General features: G+C 35.2%; 1 protein-coding gene across 11 annotated transcripts in view; it reads right to left on the bottom strand.

The window, feature by feature from the left end:
• SLC4A10 (solute carrier family 4 member 10) overlaps positions 1 to 18,718 on the bottom strand; it is a 475,347-nt gene that overhangs the window by 209,108 nt on the left and 247,521 nt on the right. The window lies entirely within an intron of this gene.

The following is an 18,718-nucleotide window of genomic DNA, read 5'->3' as shown; positions in this document are numbered from 1 at the left end:
GATGGAATTAGATTTGAAATGAGAAATGAGGAAAAAAGAAAAATGAGTAAAAATATATATAACACTTTTGATGGATAACTTCTTAAATTTCCTCAATTATTTATTCCCTTCACAAAACCAAAAGCTACATATTATCTGAATTAAATTTGTATATAATTGAGATGTGAGAATTTTTTCCACTACTTAGAAGAACCAAACACCAATTATTAGAAATATATGTGATTCTGCATTTGATTTGTTTCTGGTTTTATGTTTTTGTTAGTTTAGTGTTTAGTGTTTGTTTTCATTTTGGGGTTTGTTTATTGGTAAGGTTGCTCTCTTCTTCTTTGTTTTCTCTCTCTCTCTTTTTTTTAATTTTCTTTTTGTGAGTGCATGTGTGTATGTTTCTTTGCGTGATTTTGTCTGTTTATTTTTGCTTTTACCATTTGTCTTGGGGTTTTGTCTGTTCGTTTGTTTGGGTTTTTTGTTTTGTTTTTTGTTTTGTTTTTGCTGCTTCCTTTTCTTCCGTGCCATGTGGCTTGCAGGGTCTTGGTGCTCCGCCTGGGGGTTGGGCCTGAGCCTCCAAGGTGGGAGAGCCAAGTCCAGGACATCAGGCCACCAAAGAACTCCTGGCCCTGTGGAAAATTAATTGGTGAGTGCTCTCCCAGAGGTCTTCATCTCAACACTAAGACCTGGCTCCACCCAGCAGCCAGGAAGCTCCAGTGCTGGACGTCTCATGCCAAACAATTAGCAAGACAGGAACACAATGCCACCCATTAGCAGACAGGCTGCCTAAAGTCATACTAAGCTCACAGACACCCCAAAATACACCATCAGATGAATTCCTGCCCATCAGAGGGACAAGATCCAAATCCACCTGCCAGAACACAGGCATCAGTCACCTCCACCAGGAAGCCTACACAAGCCACTGGACCAACCTCACCCACTGCAGACAGACAACAGAAGTAGAGGAACTATGACCCTGCAGCCTGCAGAAAGGAGACCCCAAACACAGTAAGCTAAACAAAATGAGAAAACAGAAATAAGCAGCAGATGAAGGAGCAAGGTAAAAACCCACTAGACCAAACAAATGAAGAGAAAATAGGCAGTCTACCAGAAAAACAATTCAGAGTAATGACAGTAAAGATTATCCAAAATCTCAGAAATAGAATGGAGAAAATACAAGAAGCAATTAACAAGGGCCTAGAAGAACTAAAGAACAAACAAATAGTGATGAACGACACAATAACTGAAATTAAAAATACTCTAGAAGGAATCAGTAGCAGAATAACTGAGGCAGAAGAACGAATAAATGACCTGGGAGATAGAATGGTGGAAATAACTGCCAAGGAGCAGAATAAAGAAAAAAGAATGAAAAGAATTGAAGACAGTCTCAGAGACCTCTGGGACAACATTAAACACACCAACATTTGAGTTATAGGGGTCCCAGAAGAAGAAGAGAAAGAGAAAGGGTCTGAGAAAATATTTGAAGAGATTATAGTTGAAAACTTCAATAACATGGGAAAGGAAATAGTCAATCAACTCCAGGATGCGCAGAGAGTCCCACACAGGATAAACCCAAGGAGAAACACACTGAAACACATATTAATCAAACTATCAAAAATTAAATACAAAGAAAAAATATTAAAAGCAGCAAGAGAAAAGCAACAGATAATATACAAGAGAATCCCCATAAATTTACCAGCTGATTTTTCAGCAGAAATTCTGCAGGCCAGAAGGGAGTGGAAGGATATATTTCAAATGATGACAGGGAAAAACCTACAACCAAGATTACTCTACCCAGCAAGGATCTCATTCAGATTCAATAGAGAAATCAAAAGCTTTACAGACAAGCAAAAGTTAAAAGAATTCAGCACCACCAAATCAGCTCTACAACAAATGCTAAAGGAACTTCTTTAGGCAGGAAACACAAGAGAAACAAAGGAGCTATAAAAACAAACCCAAAGCAATTAAGAAAATGGTAACAGGAACATACATATTGATAATTACCTTAAATGTGAATGGATTAAATGCTCCAAACAAAAGACACAAACTGGCTGAATGGTTACAAAAACAAGACTCCTATATATGTTATCTACAAGAGACCCACTTCAGACCTAGGGACACATACAGACTGAAAGTGAGGGGATGGAAGAAGATACTCCTTGCAAATGGAAATCAAAAGAAAGCTGGAGTAGCAATACTCATATCAGACAAAATAGACTTTAAATTAAAGACTCTTATAAGAGACAAGGAAGGACACTACATAATGATCAAAGGATCAATCCAAGAAGAAGATATCACACTTGTAAATATTTATGCACCCAACATACGAGCACCACTATACCTAAGGCAAATGTTAACAGGAATAAAAGGGGAAATCAACAGTAACACAATAATATTAGGAGACTTTAACACCCCACTTACACCAATGGACAGAACATCCAAACAGAAAATAAGTAAGGAAACACAAGCTTTAAATGACACATTAGACCAGATGGACTTAATTTATATTTATAGGATGTTCCATCCAAAAACAACAGAATACACTTTCTTCTCAAGTGCACATTCTTGAGGAACATTCTCCAGGATAGATCACATCTTGTGTCACAAACTATGCCTAGGTAAACTGAAATTGTATCAAGCATCTTTTCCGACCACAATGCTATGAGACTAGATATCAATTACAGGAAAATAAAAACTGTAAAAAATACAAACGCATGAAGGCTAAACAACACACTACTAAATAACCAAGAGATCACTGGAAAAATCAAAGAGGAAATCAAAAAATACCTAGAAACAAATGACAATAAAAACACATAGACCCAAACCTATGGGATGCAGCAAAAGCAGTTCTAAGAGGGAAGTTTATAGCAATACAATCCTACCTCAAGAAACAAGAAAAATCTCAAATAAACAGCATAACCTTACACCTAAAGCAATTAGAGAAAGGAGAAGAACAACAAAAAACACCCCAAAATTAGCAGAAGGAAAGAAATCATAAAGGTTAGATGAGAAATAAATGAAAAAGAAATGAAGGAAAAAATAGCAAAGATCAATAAAACTAAAAGCTGGTTCTTTTAGAAGATAAACAAAATTGATAAACCATTAGCCAGATACAGCAGGAAAAAAGGGAGAAGACTCAAATCAACAGAATTAGAAATGAAAAAGGAGAAGTAACAACTGACCCTGCAGAAATACAAAGGATCATGAGAGACTACTACAAGCAACTATATGACAATAAAATGGACAACCTGGAAGAAATGGACAAATTCTTAGAAAAGCACAACCTTCTGAGACTGAACCAGGAAAAAATAGAAAATATGAACATACCAATCAGAAGCACTGAAATTGAAGCTGTTATTTAAAATCTTCCAACAAACAAAAGCGCAGGACCAGATGGCTTCACAGGCGAATTTTAACAGAAATTTAGAGAAGAGCTAACACCTATCCTTCTCAAACTCTTCCAAAATATAGCAGAGGGAGGAACACTCCCAAACTCATTCTATGAGGACACCATCACCCTGATACCAAAACCAGACAAAGATGTCACAAAAAAGAAAATTACAGGCCAATATCACTGATGAATATAGATGCAAATGTCCTGAACAAAATACTAGCAAACAGAATCCAACAGCACGTTAAAAGGATCATACACCATGATCAAGTGGGGTTTATCCCAGGAATGCAAGGATTCTTCAATATATGCAAATCCATCAATGTGATACACCATATTAACAAATTGGAGAATAAAAACCATATGATAATCTCAATAGATGCAGAAAAAGCTTTTGACAAAATTCAACACCCATTTATAGTAAAAGCCCTCCAGAAAGTGGGCATAGAGGGAACCTACCTCAACATAATAAAGGCCATATATGACAAACCCACAGCCAACATCATGCTGAATGGTAAAAAAGTGAAAGCATTTCCTCTAAGATCAGGAGCAAGACAAGGTTTCCCATTCTCACCACTATTATTCAACATAGTTTTGGAAGTTTTAGCCACGGCAATCAACAAAGAAAAAGAAATAAAAGGAATCCACATCGGAAAACAAGAAGTAAAACTATCACTGTTTGCAGATGACATGATACTTACTATATGTAGAAAATCCTAAAGATGCCACCAGAAAACTACTAGAGCTAATCAATGAATTTGGTAAAGTAGCAGGATATAAAAGGAATGCACAGAAATCTCTTGCTTTCCTATACACTAACAACAAAAGATCAGAAAGAGAAATTAAGGAAACACTCCCATTTACCATTGCAACAAAAAGAAAAAATACCCAGGAGTAAACCTACCTAAGGAGGCAAAAGACCTATATGCAGAAAACTATAAGACACTGATGAAAGAAATTAAAGATTATACAAACAGATGGAGAGATATACCATGTTCTTGGATTGGAAGAATCAACATTGTGAAAATGACGATGCTCCCCAAAGCAATCTACAGATTCAATGCAATCCCTACCAAATTACCAATGGCATTTTTCACAGAACTAGAATAAAAAATTGTACAATTTGTATGGAAACACAAAAGACCCCAAATAGCCAAAGCAATCTTGAGAAAGAAAAATGGAGCTGGAGGAATCAGGCTCCCTGACTTCAGACTATACTACAAAGCTACAATAATCAAGACAGTATGGTAATGGCACAAAAACAGAAATATAGATCAATGGAACAGGATAGAAAGCCCAGAAATAAACCCATGAACACATGGTCACCTTATCTTTGATAAAGGAGGCAAGAATATACAATGGAGAAAAGACAGCCTCTTCAATAAGTGGTGCTGAGAAAACTGGACAGCTACATGTAAAAGAATGAAATTAGAACACTTCCTAACACCATACAAAACAAAAATAAACTCAATATGGATTAAAGAACACTTCCTAACACCATACAAAACAAAAATAAACTCAATATGGGTTAAAGACCTCAATGTAAGGCCAGACACTATAAAACTCTTAGAGGAAAACATAGGCTGAACACTCTATGACATAAATCACAGCAAGATCCTTTTTAACCCACCTGCTAAAGTAATGGAAATAAAAACAAAACTAAATAAATGGGACCTAATGAAACTTAAAGGCTATTGCCCAGCAAAAGAAACCATGAACAAGACGAAAAGACAACCCTCAGAATGGGAGAAAATATTTGCAAATGAAACAACTGACAAAGGATTAATCTCCAAAATATACAAGCAGCTCATGCAGCTCAATATCAAAAAATCAAACAACCCAATCCAAAAACGTGTGGAAGACCTAAATAGACATTTCTCCAAAGAGGGCATACAGATGGCCAACAAACACATGAAAAGATGCTCAACAACATTAATCATCAGAGAAATACAAATCAAAACCACATTGAGGTATCACCTCACACTAGTCAGAATGGCCATCATCAAAAAATCTAGAAACAATAAATGCTGGAGAGGGTGTGAAGAAAAGGGAACCCTCTTGCACTGTTGGTGGGAATGTAAATTGATACAGCCACTATGGAGAACAGTATGGAGGTTCCTTAAAAATCTAAAAATAGAACTACCATATGACCTTGCAATACCACTACTCAGGCATATACCCTGAGAAAAACATAATTCAAAAAGATACATTTACCACAATATTCATTGCATAACTATTTACAATAGCCAGAACATGGAAACAAACTAAATGTCCATCGACAGATGAATGGATAAAGAAGATGTGGCACATGTATACAATGGAATATTACTCAGCCATAAAAGGGAACGAAATTATTTGTAGTGAGGTGGATGGACCTAGAGCCTGTCATACAGAGTGAAGTAATTCAAAAAGAGAAAAACAAATACTGTATGCTAACGCATATATATGGAATCTAGAAAAATGGTACTGATGAACCTAGTGGTAGGGCAGGAATAAAGATGACAATGTTGAGAATGGACTTGAGGACACAGGGCAGGAAGCAGATGCTGGGACGTAGTGAGAGAGTAGCATTGACATATATACACTACCAAATGTAAAATAGATAGCTAGTGGGAAGCTGCTGCATAGCACAGGGAGATCAGCTTGGTGTTTGTGACAACCTAGAGGGGTGGCATAGGGAGGGCAGGGTGGGAGGGAGGCTCAAGAGGGAGGGGATATGGGAATATATGTATGCATATAGCTGATTCACTTTGTTGTACAGCAGAAATGAACACAACATTTTAAAGCAATTATACTCCAATAAAGATGCATAAAAAAAATAGCCAGTACGCAAGTTATCTCCATGTATGTTTTTACACTTTTACCACATGTGTAAATATCCACAAAAACATGGTGTATTATTTTGCAAGTTTGAAAATAGTGTGTAAAAGTTGTATCACAATTTTAAAAAAAGAAATATATGTGATTAATTTCCTCCTCTACTTAGTATCTAATAGAAACAGCCAAAACTAATTTATAGCTAGTCTTATACTATAAACAGCTCTCGTTTATTAAATTCGTGCTATCAATAGGCACTAAGATAAGAGGAAGCAGAGTGGTGCCTAATAAGATCTCTAAAACCAGACCTCCAGGGTTCATATCCAGCTATGGCACTTACTACTTACTTAGCCATGTGACTTTGCACAAGTTCTTTGTGCCTCATATGCAAAATAGGGATTGTAAATAAAAATAATTATATATGTATAATTAATTCATTATTGAATCATATGGTATTTGTCTTTCTGTCTGACTTATTTCACTTAGCATAATGCCCTCAAGTTCCACCCATGTTGTTGCAAATCGCAAGAGTTCATTTCATTCTTTTTTGTGGTTGAATAATATTCCACTGCCTATACAATACATACACCACATTTTCTTTATCTGTTCATCTGTCAATGAACACTTAGGTTGTTTCCATATCTTGGCTATTGTAAATAACACTGCAATGAACATTAGGATGGAGATATATATATATCTATATAGATAGATATACATAGATAGATCGATCTATATATATTTATCTATATAGATATATATATCTTTTTGAGTTAGTGCTTTTGTTTTCTTTGGATAAATACCCAGAAGTGGAATTGCTGGATCATTTGGTAGTTCTCTTTTTAAGGAGTCTCCATAGTGGCTGCCCCAATTTACATTCCCACCAACAGCACATAGGGGTTCCCTTTTCTCCACACCCTCTCCAACACTTGTCATTTCTTGGCTTTTTGATAACAGCCATTCTAACAGGTGTGAGGTGATGTCTCATTGTGGTTTTCATTTGCATTTCCCTGATAATTAGTGAGCATCTTTTTATGTACCTGTTGGCTGTCCACATATTTTCTTTGGAAAAAATGTCTATTCAGGTGCTCTGCCCATTTTTTAATAGGATTGTCTTTTGGCTATTGAGTTGTATGAGTTCTTTACATATTTTAGATATTAACCCCTTATCAGATATATGATATGCAAATATTTTCTCCCATTCAGTAGGTTGCCTCTTTATTTTGTTGATGGTTTCCTTTGCTGTGAAGCAACCTTTTAATTTGATGTAGTTCCACTTGTTTATTTTTGCTTTTGTTACCTTTGTTTTTGATATCAAATCCAAAAAAACATTGGCCTCTATCTTTTATGTTAGAAGATTTCCTCAGAGGTTTTATGGTTTTTGGTTTTGTGCTCATATTTAAAAGTATGAAACCAAAAAGCTAATTGGAAGCCCTGAGTATTTGGATAGGGCTTGTCAACTTTGAGCATATTGTAAAGTGATATGATTTGGCTGTTTCTTTGGGAAACCCTGATGTCAATATGTCTGGGACCTTCCTCCTGAGCTTGTTGAGTCCAGTTGGATCTTCCATTATCTTGCCTGGCAGATGAACGCCTGGCTGCCAGCTTTCTAGGAGCAAAATAGAGGAAGAGAGCTGGGATCACAGTATTCTTACTGAAGTTTTTAATATGGTGCTTTATGAACTGATCTGCTCCTGGGTTACTCAGTCCAAAGAGAGTCTATTTTCCCCTCTCCAGTCCACTGCTGGAGTAGAGGTGGGATATTTGCCTAGTTGACTGAAGTAAAGGAGAAAGATGATCCGGAAATGTGACTGAATTTTAATTCAATACTTTTTACTTTAGTAGCTTGATTCTCTCCTTCAGAGGTATCTGGTGCCTTTCAGGATGCTTCAGTATAAATTGTGTTGGTTCTCAGCTTTTGCCAATGCTAGTTTACAATTCTGTTTTCTCAGTTAGCCAAGTCACTTGACATTTTCCTTCTGCTGTTTTGCTCACAAAGTTTTGTCACTGTTTTTTTTTCCTCTCCCACTTTCCCCACCCTAATTTAGTTTTGGTATAGAGAAAAGGTTAGAAATACCATTAATTGTCTCTTTAATAGGATTCTGGGAGAAAGGAAATGTAGCTGGGTGTATTCTACCTGGTAGTTTTACCTAAAGTCTCCTGATTTTCCTTCATCTTTGCTATATTTTCAGAAAATATCTACCAGGGTAATATTTTCTTCTTGCTATTATTCTATTGTTAATATTTATTCTGCTACTATTATAGTTCATTCTAACTATTACCACATTTTCTAATCTCCAGTTCACAGCAAACAACCTCTGAATGAGCTTTAGAAACTTTTTTGCTGCTTTAAAACATACTTCAGTATTCTTAAATTTATATAACATAATCCATTCTTTGAGTTAATATTTACTAATAATTTAACATGTGCCAGAATCTGTACTAGCAGATTCTGGCACATGTTAAATTATTGGTAAATAATTATAGTTATTTATAAAAATAGTATAATTCAGTGGGAACACTGAATTATAAGACACACTTGCCTTCTAGAATTTTACATTCTATGGGAGAAGACATACAAGTAGGTGTTTTTTCAAATGTTATACATGGTAAATGTTATACCAGAAGTAGGCTTAGTATTCTAAGGGATATATAAATGACCACCTAAACCCAATAACTGATGCTTAAACGGAGTCTTAAAGGAAAAATACGATTATCAAGGTGAATAAGAAGAGCATTCTAGGCAAATGATGGCACAGCTTGTACAAAAAGCATGATGATATCAGCGACTTCAAAGAATATAGATTCCCACCCTTTATAATTTAACAGTTTATTTTCTTTAGACATCTCAAACGATTACAACATCCTGGTGAGGAAAGCATTAACACTACTACTTTTGCATTAACATACATTAAAAGCATTAACATACTTTTTTGTATGAGGAAACTGAGATACATTCAAGCTTTACAGTAAGCCAATAGCAGAGATAGAACGAGAACTAAAATTTTGGTTTTCTGATTGCCAGCTGAATGGTCAATCATTGGATAATTTTAACTCTACATTCTGAAACTGTTAGTCCTTTAGCTGTCTGATTTTTCTCAATGTTGCATACAATTGCAATAATAATAATAAGTAACATTGTAAGGCTTACAACCTGCCAGGTACAGTGCTAGAACTTTACATACTGTTACTCATTAAAATTCTTCAAAACGGTTGAGTATTCTGAGACTTAAAGAGGCTAAGAAACTTTCCCAGGAACCCTTAGCTATTAAGAGGCATAGGCGGGGTTTGAAGGTAGGTCAATACTTTTCTTTTTTTTAATATTTATTTATTTATATTTGGCTGCACTGCGTCTTCATTGCTGCGCGGGGGCTTTCTCTAGTTGGGGCGAGCGGGGGCTACTTTTTGTTGAGGTGCGCGGGCTTCTCATTGCGGTGGCTTCGCTTGTTGCCGAGCACAGGCTCTAGGCACGGGGGCTTCAGTAGTTGTGGCTTGCGGGCTCTAGAGCGCAGGCTCAGTAGTTGTGGCACATGGGCTTAGTTGCTCCGCGGCACGTGGGATCTTCCCCGACCAGGGATCGAACCCGTGTTCCCTACACTGGCAAGTGATTCTTAACCACTGTGTCACCAGGGAAGTCCCGGCAGGTCAATACTCTTAATCAATATGCTATACTGCAACGATATTATATTAGTTAAGTATAAAATCTAAAATTCCTTAATTTAACTTTTAAACACTTCAAAGTCTGGTCCAACCGTGCTTATACACCTCAGCTACTATGAATTCCCAATGGTGTCCAAAGTGACCTAGGCCATATGTTTCCATGAACATTTCATACTCATTACCCATTTTGATATTCAACAAAAATTTATTAAGTAGTTACAGTGTGCCAGGAACAATATTAGTGCTGGATTGAAAAAAGTAAAAGACACTAACTTTGCCTTTAAGCAGTTCACAGTCAAGACAGGAAAATCAATGACTTCAGTACAGCATGTATTGTGCTTCATTTAAGGTAAATACTAGGATCCAGAAGAAGATATAGAAAAAACACCTAATTCACTCTGAAGAGATGAGGGGATGTTTCAAAAGGAGGTAATGCTTAATCTAAATAAATCTTGAGATATAAGAGAGAGTTAGCCAGGCAAAAACAAGAGAAATGAGGGACCAAAGGCATTATAGGCAAAGAGAATAGCATTTTAAAAGATTTGAGAGAGGCTGTCTCTCTCTAACTAGTAGAATTTAGACTAAGTTTAACTAAAAATGGCTAAGTTTAAATGTCACTTCCTCATTCCTCAAAAAATTAAAAATAGAACTACCATATGATCTAGCAGTACCGCTTCTGCGTAAGTATTTGAAGGAAATAAAATAACTATCTCAAAGAGAAGTCTGCACTCCCATGTTTGTTGCCACATTATTGACGATATCCAAAATATGGAAACAACCTAAGTGTACATCAACAGATGAATGAATAAAATAAATGCAGTGGAATATTATTTAGCCATGAGAAAGAAGGAAATCCTGCCATTTGCAACAACATGGATGGACCTTGAGGACGTTATGCTAAGTGAAATAAGTCACACAGGGAAAGATAAATATTGTATGTTCTCACTTATCTGAACTCTGAAAATTATCATGAAGGTAATGGGGAGCCTTAGAATGAGTTTAAGTAGGCAAATGCCTGTTCTTGGTTTCCATTTTAGAAAGCATACTCTGGTAGCTGAGGAGTGAATAGGTTGCTTTGGAGATGAGCAATGGGAAGAAAAAACAAATACCAATTAAGAAATGACTACAGTAGTCCAGGTGAGAAATGAACGTGAACTTACATTGAGATCAAGACAATGGGGAATGGAAAGAAAAGGTAAATTTTGGACTCCTTGGAAGAAAGAATCTACATAACTTAGTGAGTAATTGGACCTATGGTTGGATTAAAAAGTTGAAAATTATTACTAGGTCATCATGCTAGGAAAGACAAAGAGGTTTTGAAGATAAAATAATGTTTTGCTTGGGGCATACCAAGTTTGAGATATTGATGAGGTAAATGAGCAGAGATGCAGTCTGGAACACTAGATAGAGGTTAAGATGTAGATTTAAGCTATAGATTTGCAATTCACCACCATGTAAAGCAGCATTTCTCAATTTTGGCAGCCCATCAGATTCACTTGGAAAGCTTTTTGTAAATATAGAAGCCTGGGCTAAAAATCCATAGACTTTATTTAGTACTTCTGAAATAAGCCTGGGGCATCAATGTTTTTAAAAAGCTAAACATTTGATTTTGATGCATAATTACAATTAAGAATCACTGATGGGTAATTTAAGTCATGAGCATAGATTAGATTTATGGTTTTCAAACAGCACATTGCACCAATTAGGGGAGATTTAGAAGCAATTATCAGAAAGATTGTGATAATAATAACAACAACTATAATTTATTACCTATGGTAGAAACTGTGCTAAAGACTTTATACATGTTATTTGTAGTGGAAGAGAAATCAAAAAGAATGTGTCAGATGAAAGTCATCACGCCTCTTACATGAAGTCTTCCACAGCACTTTCAGTTTACCTTGATGTCTCTCATCTCAATTTGGTATTTAGAATATAGTAACTTATACAAGGCTATCTAGTACCTAATTTGAATGTATATAACCTTAAGCAGTATAACACAGTGGTTAAGAGCAAGAGCTGTAGAGCTAGACCTCCTGGTTTGAACCCCATGTCATCCTACCCTTTGCTGGCAATTTTGATCTTAGGCAAGTTGTTTAGTTTCTTTTTAGTATACTATATATAATTAAAGTATAATGTGTGTGTATGTATACATACATATGTACTACATATGTATGTGTTTGTGTGTGTATGTATTTTATATTTATATACATATACAGGTGATACTTTACATATACTATAACGTAAATTCCTTGAAGGGGTGGATTTGTTTTATATCTTGTTTATCTTTTGTAGCTTTCTCCTCAACTTTACCTAGTCCAGTGGGGAGTAATTATAATAACTAATATTTGTTAAGCTAGTCACTGTTTGAAGCAATTTACTTACATTAATTCATTAATTCAATTGATTTTCATTACAAGCCTAGAGATTAGCATATTAGTACCCTCATTTTACAGATGACAGTATTGAGAAAGAGAGGTGAGTTAACATTACTAAGATAAATACTGTCTGTAAGTGGAGGATATGGGGTCTAAAGAAGCAAATCCAGCTCAATTAACTTGAGCTCTTAACTACTGCGCTCTACTGCCTCCCTCCATACTACACAATAGACTCAATAAATTATTATGAGTTTGAATAAAATTTAGAAAGAAAGGAATGGCTAGAAATAGATGGCATCCATTTATATGCAGCACATTTTGCAATGTACATCATTGAAACTAGGTTCTGTTGCCTTTTATAAAAAGAAGTTTGATAAAAGAATATTCAATTACCTTTTTAACTTACTTATATTCCTGTATTATCATTTTTAAAAAGGCTTGGGATAAGGAAAGGATCATTTCAGTAAATGTCTCTTATCTGTTTTCTAAGGTAAAAAGTGTTTAAAAGTTTTAAAGCAACCCAAAGCCCAATGTTCTCCAAAGTTTCTCCCAGAAATGGATCTATGATTCTAAAATAAGTATTGAAAACTTATTGGGCCCCTACCATATGTATGGCTATTTCCCAGGCAATGTGAAGTCACAGGATTAATAAAAACAACTTCACAAGAACTTCTAGAAAAATGGCTTTTTCAAATAATGCAGACTTCTACAGAAAGAAAGAGAGTACTCTCAATTATATGGATCTGTTATTGCTCTAAATAAAGGGCCAGAAGAGCAATTCTGTCTGGCTTCATTTTTACTCACACTTGTGGAATTCCATTAGTTTATTTCTGACATACTTTATATGGATGATGTACTAAATGAGAGGATTCAATTCCAATTTTTTCACAATTCCCATGCACAAATATCATCCTCCTGATAACAAAAGTCACATCCCAGATGTCACACCTAAAGGAAATCTGCTCTTGGATGTTACCCAGCTTTTTTACTAACCTCACACAATACTGACTAAATTCTGGTGTGTGGAGTAGAAGATTTAAAGGTGATATTAAAGGTATTAGCAATGACAGTTTACTTTATCATTGCTATATTAACAAAGAGCAAAGCTTAAATATCCCTGTAACTTCCATGGTTATAAATAGCAATTTCTCCTTCCAATTTTTCCTAAGACAAAGTCCTTATTATCCAAATATTCACCATAGTGACATGCATATTCATTGTATTAAAATGATCCCTCTAGATTGTCCTTGGTCTAGGAAATGTCAAAAATAAAGCCAAAGCTAAATCTGATTACCTACCAATAAAATAGAGTTTACATCAGGGACAAGCAGGAGGTCTCTTAGGATCTGAAATGTAGGACTTTTGAGTGGTTGTGGATAGACTGAGAAATGCTCTCACGTGCAATTTTGATAGAGAATTTTATTAAAATCCTTCATTTTGCTTCTACCCCCTACCTTGTCTACTAACTACTAAATCTACTCAGGAATTTAATTTTCATTTTCAAAGTCAACAGAGTTAGAGCTCTGAAAATGACTGCAAAATATAGCTACTGTTCTTTTGTTTTTTATTTTATTTTCTCCCAAGAATAAGTAGTTCAGCACAGAAATGTTCTCAGTTTAGTAATCATAATCTAACACTCAAGATTCTGCATTATCTGGTCCCAACAAATCTTTCCTGTGATAGTTTGAATCACCCCACCAGGTTATAAGCCAAAATGAGCTATTCCGTATTACTCAAACATATTATTTGCTTTCTGTCTCCCAACTTTTACTCATGTTGTTTCCTCTGCCCAAAATGACCTCTTCCCTATCTTGGCCACTCTTCAAGGTCTAACTCAGATGCTACCTTACCATACTTCCCCAACTCCCCATCTAGCTTCTCTCCTTCTCTCCCCACTCAGCTTGAAATATTCTGCCCACTGAACTCATAGCAGAATAATTTATGCTTCTTTCATATCTCTTTTGAATCTCTGTGGCACTCACTGCTTTCCACATTCTGTTATAGTTACTTGTATTTAGTGTTTACAATTCACTACCTATGAATTCCTGAAGGCAGGGACCCATTGGTCTTTATATCCTTGCCCAGTACTGTGCTTACTGGAACACTGTAGGGTTTTGTATGTTTGGCTTTTTGTTTGTTTTAACAAATTGCATTGTGCTGAGATTTGGTTGACTGTGTGCCAATTTGGGGAAATAGCTGCACATTGAGAAAATTGCTCAAGAGAAGAGAATTAAAATGAAAAAAAGTCACAAAATGTAACACTTAAGATTATTTAAGATTTAGATTTAGATTTCATCCAACTATCAAATTACACACTTGTACTTAGGAGCTTGGCAATTTTTAAGCAAATTGATGTCTTTACATTAAATAACATCAGCAATTCAAAACAGTATACTCTATCAAACAGGAACTTGAATTGTCTTATTCATATATAGCATTGTATTTATAGCATATTTCATTTCAGTCTTTCATCTAGAATAAAAATTTTCATTAACAAAATTACTAGGGACTTCCCTGGCGTCACAGTGGTTAAGAATCCGCCTGCCAATGCAGGGGACACGGGTTCGAGCCCTGGTCCGGGAAGATCCCACATGCCACGGAGCAACTAAGCCCGAGCACCACAACTACTGAGCCTGCGCTCTAGAGCCCGCGCTTCGCAACAAGAGAAGCCACCGCAATGAGAAGCCCGCGCAGTGCAACGAAGAGTAGCCCCCGCGCGCTGCAACTAGAAAAAGCCCCTGTGCAGCAATGAAGACCCAACACAGCCATAAATAAATAAATAAATAAATTTTTAAAAAATTACTAAAACAAGCTGAGTATAATTTCCAGTGAAGTTTCTGTCGAAAACATTTTTTATGATTTAAAAAGTAACTCAGATCATTAAACCTAAGCTATATAACTTGTCTATTATTTTATTTAAACCTTGATTTTACTCCTTAATTTTAATCTCCAACTGTTACTAAAGAAGACCTGACATTGCTGTTAAGTTTTCCCAAAGACCCAGTAATTTTCCTGTAATGAAGTAGTTGGTATAATATAGGAAAGCAAAGGATCTATACACATAGGATCTTAATAGAAGTTTAAATCAGGCTAGTAAGCAGGTGCAAAAAAACTTTAAACAAAATTTTTCATCAAGTCACAATTCTTATAGTCAGTCAATGTTAGAATTTAGTCAGATGTAGCATGTTTTTCTTGTTTGCATTTTTATAACCATCTTTATTTCAGTGTACCACGTGTTTTTGACTGAATTTCTTACTTGATAAGAAGAGTGAGGGAGAGAGATCAAAATTAAACTCATGACGACCATTACCAATAGCCCATCCTAGCTCTAAGAGTGTACATAATAATGTTTGCCAATAAATAATGTTGGCAGTAATGTGCTTAGTATGTACCAGTACTCTTAGAGGTACTTTATATACATTAACTTGCTTGATCTTCACAAGTCTTTGAGGTAGGCACCATTACTATCCCTATATCACATCTGAGGAAACTGATACCCAGAAAGGTTAAATAACTTGCCCATGATCACACAGCTGGTAAGTGGTGTAGCTAAGATTTGAACCTAGTGAACACGGCAGTCTGGATGCTTAACTACCACACTATACAAACCAGAAGAATTTGTAAATCAATTTTCTATTGCTCTAATCCAAGAAAACAGGCACTATTGGTCAGCATGTGCCAGTCTAGGATTCTAGGGAAACAAGGTTTTTGCATCTGCTCTACCCACCTCCCTGCTACTTTCAGCCAGCACACTGATACGAAAGAGAAGAGAGTAGTGCTTGGATGTCTAACAGCCAGCTGGTTAAGGTCTACTTCCCTACTAGTTCCTCCCAGTCCTCTTCCTCAGAGCCTAAGGTGAATCCTATCCTCCCCAGTTTATTCAAAGTACTCCATAAATGACCTACCTAGCATTAAACACTCCAAACTTGCTACTCCTTATTTCCAAAGTTTAATCCCTACTAAATCGAAACCCCCTTCCATAACACATAATGACCTATGCCTAGCCTGGAATTACACTGGATTGGTCACATCCCTGTTTTGAGCTGATTCTTGGGGTACCTGCTTCTGCTTCCTGCCAATGGGCTAGATCTCCCTTCACTCTCAAATTGAAAACTATGACTTATAAAACTTACAATGTTATTTTATTTATTCACAGTTTATAATGCCCTAATAAAAAGAATTTAACATGTTATAAAAGAAGTTAATGCAGTTATCAAAATTACAAAATGCTTGATTATACAGTTTGACCCAATCTTTTATTTCTCTAATATCAAGAGATTTACATGAGGAAGAAAAGAATTATATGTAACTCATCCTAAGATTCACCAATTTATAAATTAAATTAAAACTGACTGTAGCATCCACTTTTGAAAAGTCAATTCAAAATGTGAACATAGCTCATTATGTACATTTTCTCATAATCTTGAAAGCAGGAAACAACTCTTTCTTTTCTGTATTCTCCTCACAACACCAAATACAGTATTGTGCAAATGATCATATTTCACAATTACTCAAATTACTCAAATAGTTGTTTATAATTGAACAAGTACTCAAATAGTTGTTTACAGACAGCTTACCTTCAGAAACCTTTACAATATATAATGAAACGCATGTATAAAATGGTACAGATAGAGGCAACCATTGCAAAAAGAAGATGACCAATTGTTACTGAGCAGATATACAATCAATTTCACCATTCAAAAGGTCAAGATCATCTTGCTGTACAGGAAAAAGGTTGACATTACATTAAATGTCTGTGACATTTTAATCAATCTTAACTTTTTAATGTTATATATTTTGACATAGCAACAGAGAGAAATTTTTCTCCACTTTGTAAAAGAAATAACTCTAAGACAGTAATTTTTTTCACCTTACAGAATTATTGAGATATCCTCATTTAAGTGCCACTGAAGAAGGTAACTAAGAATTTTTATGGTTTGGTTCTCTTGAAAGGTCACAAATACAGTGAAAAATCTAGCAAAATGTTGTGAAACCAATACCTAGAGGAATCCCAAAGCAATGCCAAGAAACAGAATGTACTCATAGTGACTAATACATGCAAATGCTGGAAATAAATTCTAACAGATTAAACAGGTTTTGTAGCAACTAAAAGGTATATTCAAATCATTCCAAAACTAATCAAGCTTAAGAATATGGCAGTCTTCCCTGCTAATAAGAATCTAAGCTGACTAAGTAGCCTGAATAACATATAAATTATCGCCAATATCAGTAGGTAAAATTTTAGTGTGCTTTTAATTAAAAAGGAGAAACTGACCCCTTAACTGAATCAAATCACTGTTTCAGACTTCCACTTCAGTCTTTTGATAAATATATTCATATTTAATACATCATTTTACCCTGATGAGCCATTAAATTCTAATCGAGCTATGGAATCACGAAGACAAAACTATCTTTCTGCTGAGAAATGCTGCAACATTTTCTCTCATTTTGCTCATTTAATATGGAATGCCTTGTCAAGTATCTGCCAAGTCCCCTAATACTGAGGCAGAAATATTATAACATAAAAAAATAAAATAAATTTCCTTCAAAATCTGAATGTCAAACAGAGGCACAGTTTCTTACCCAAGCATGTAATTCTGAGGACATGCTATAACAAACAAAATTAAACGTGATAGGGGAAAATGGTTTAAAATAAATAGCAGAGTTTCAGCATAAAATAGATATATAAATCCAAATTCTTTGCTGTGATGATTTTCTACTCTTTGTAGTTAACATGTTTAATGTAGTCAAGTCTTTCCATTTTGAAAATGAAAGTAAACAAATGTAGAATATCTCTGGGTCAAAAACATTAAACAGGCTTATATGTCACCAGATTTCTGTGTAAAAAACCAAACCAAAACAAAAAACAGATTTATCATCTACTTTAATCTATAAGCAATGCCTTAGCAGATCTCTACATTAAGAGGACAAAGAGCATAATTATTTCAATAGATCTGAGAAATGATTAAAAGTAATGCATTCTAAAACAGTTTAGATACTGAAATACAAATTTCAGGAAAATAGCTCAGATGCTGATAAACATGATTCTACTCATCACACTTGGGTTGCTGTGTGGTTGCACAGTACGATGGTAGCAACATCTATTTCTATGCTTAAGTAATCCCAGATAAAAAATTTTAATATGTCACTATATATAAGCAGCTAGCTATGGTGTATCCTTATAAGTTTGAACAATTTATGCTATTTTCATCATTTGAAATAAAAGATGCAATTTGACTGTATTCAGGTTTAATCTGGAAAAATCTGTAGAGCCCAAAATCTTGCCCTTAATCACATACAAAGAATCTATTTCCTTACCTCCCACTTCCCCATAAAAAGCTACAGTAAACACAAACTTAAACACACACACATTTCTAAAATTCATATTGTTTAACTGGTGTCTAGTACTATAAATATTACTTGTTCAAATATCCTAAGGAAAATCTAATAATAAACAATTACATTGATTAATATGTTGTAAATGACTAAGAGC

The sequence above is a fragment of the Balaenoptera physalus genome, assembly GCF_965194825.1.
Source record: "Balaenoptera physalus genome assembly, chromosome: 6".
NCBI classification, from domain to species: Eukaryota; Metazoa; Chordata; class Mammalia; order Artiodactyla; family Balaenopteridae; genus Balaenoptera; species Balaenoptera physalus.
Note: the sequence above shows the minus strand (reverse complement) of the source record. Positions and strands in the feature narration are given on the sequence as shown.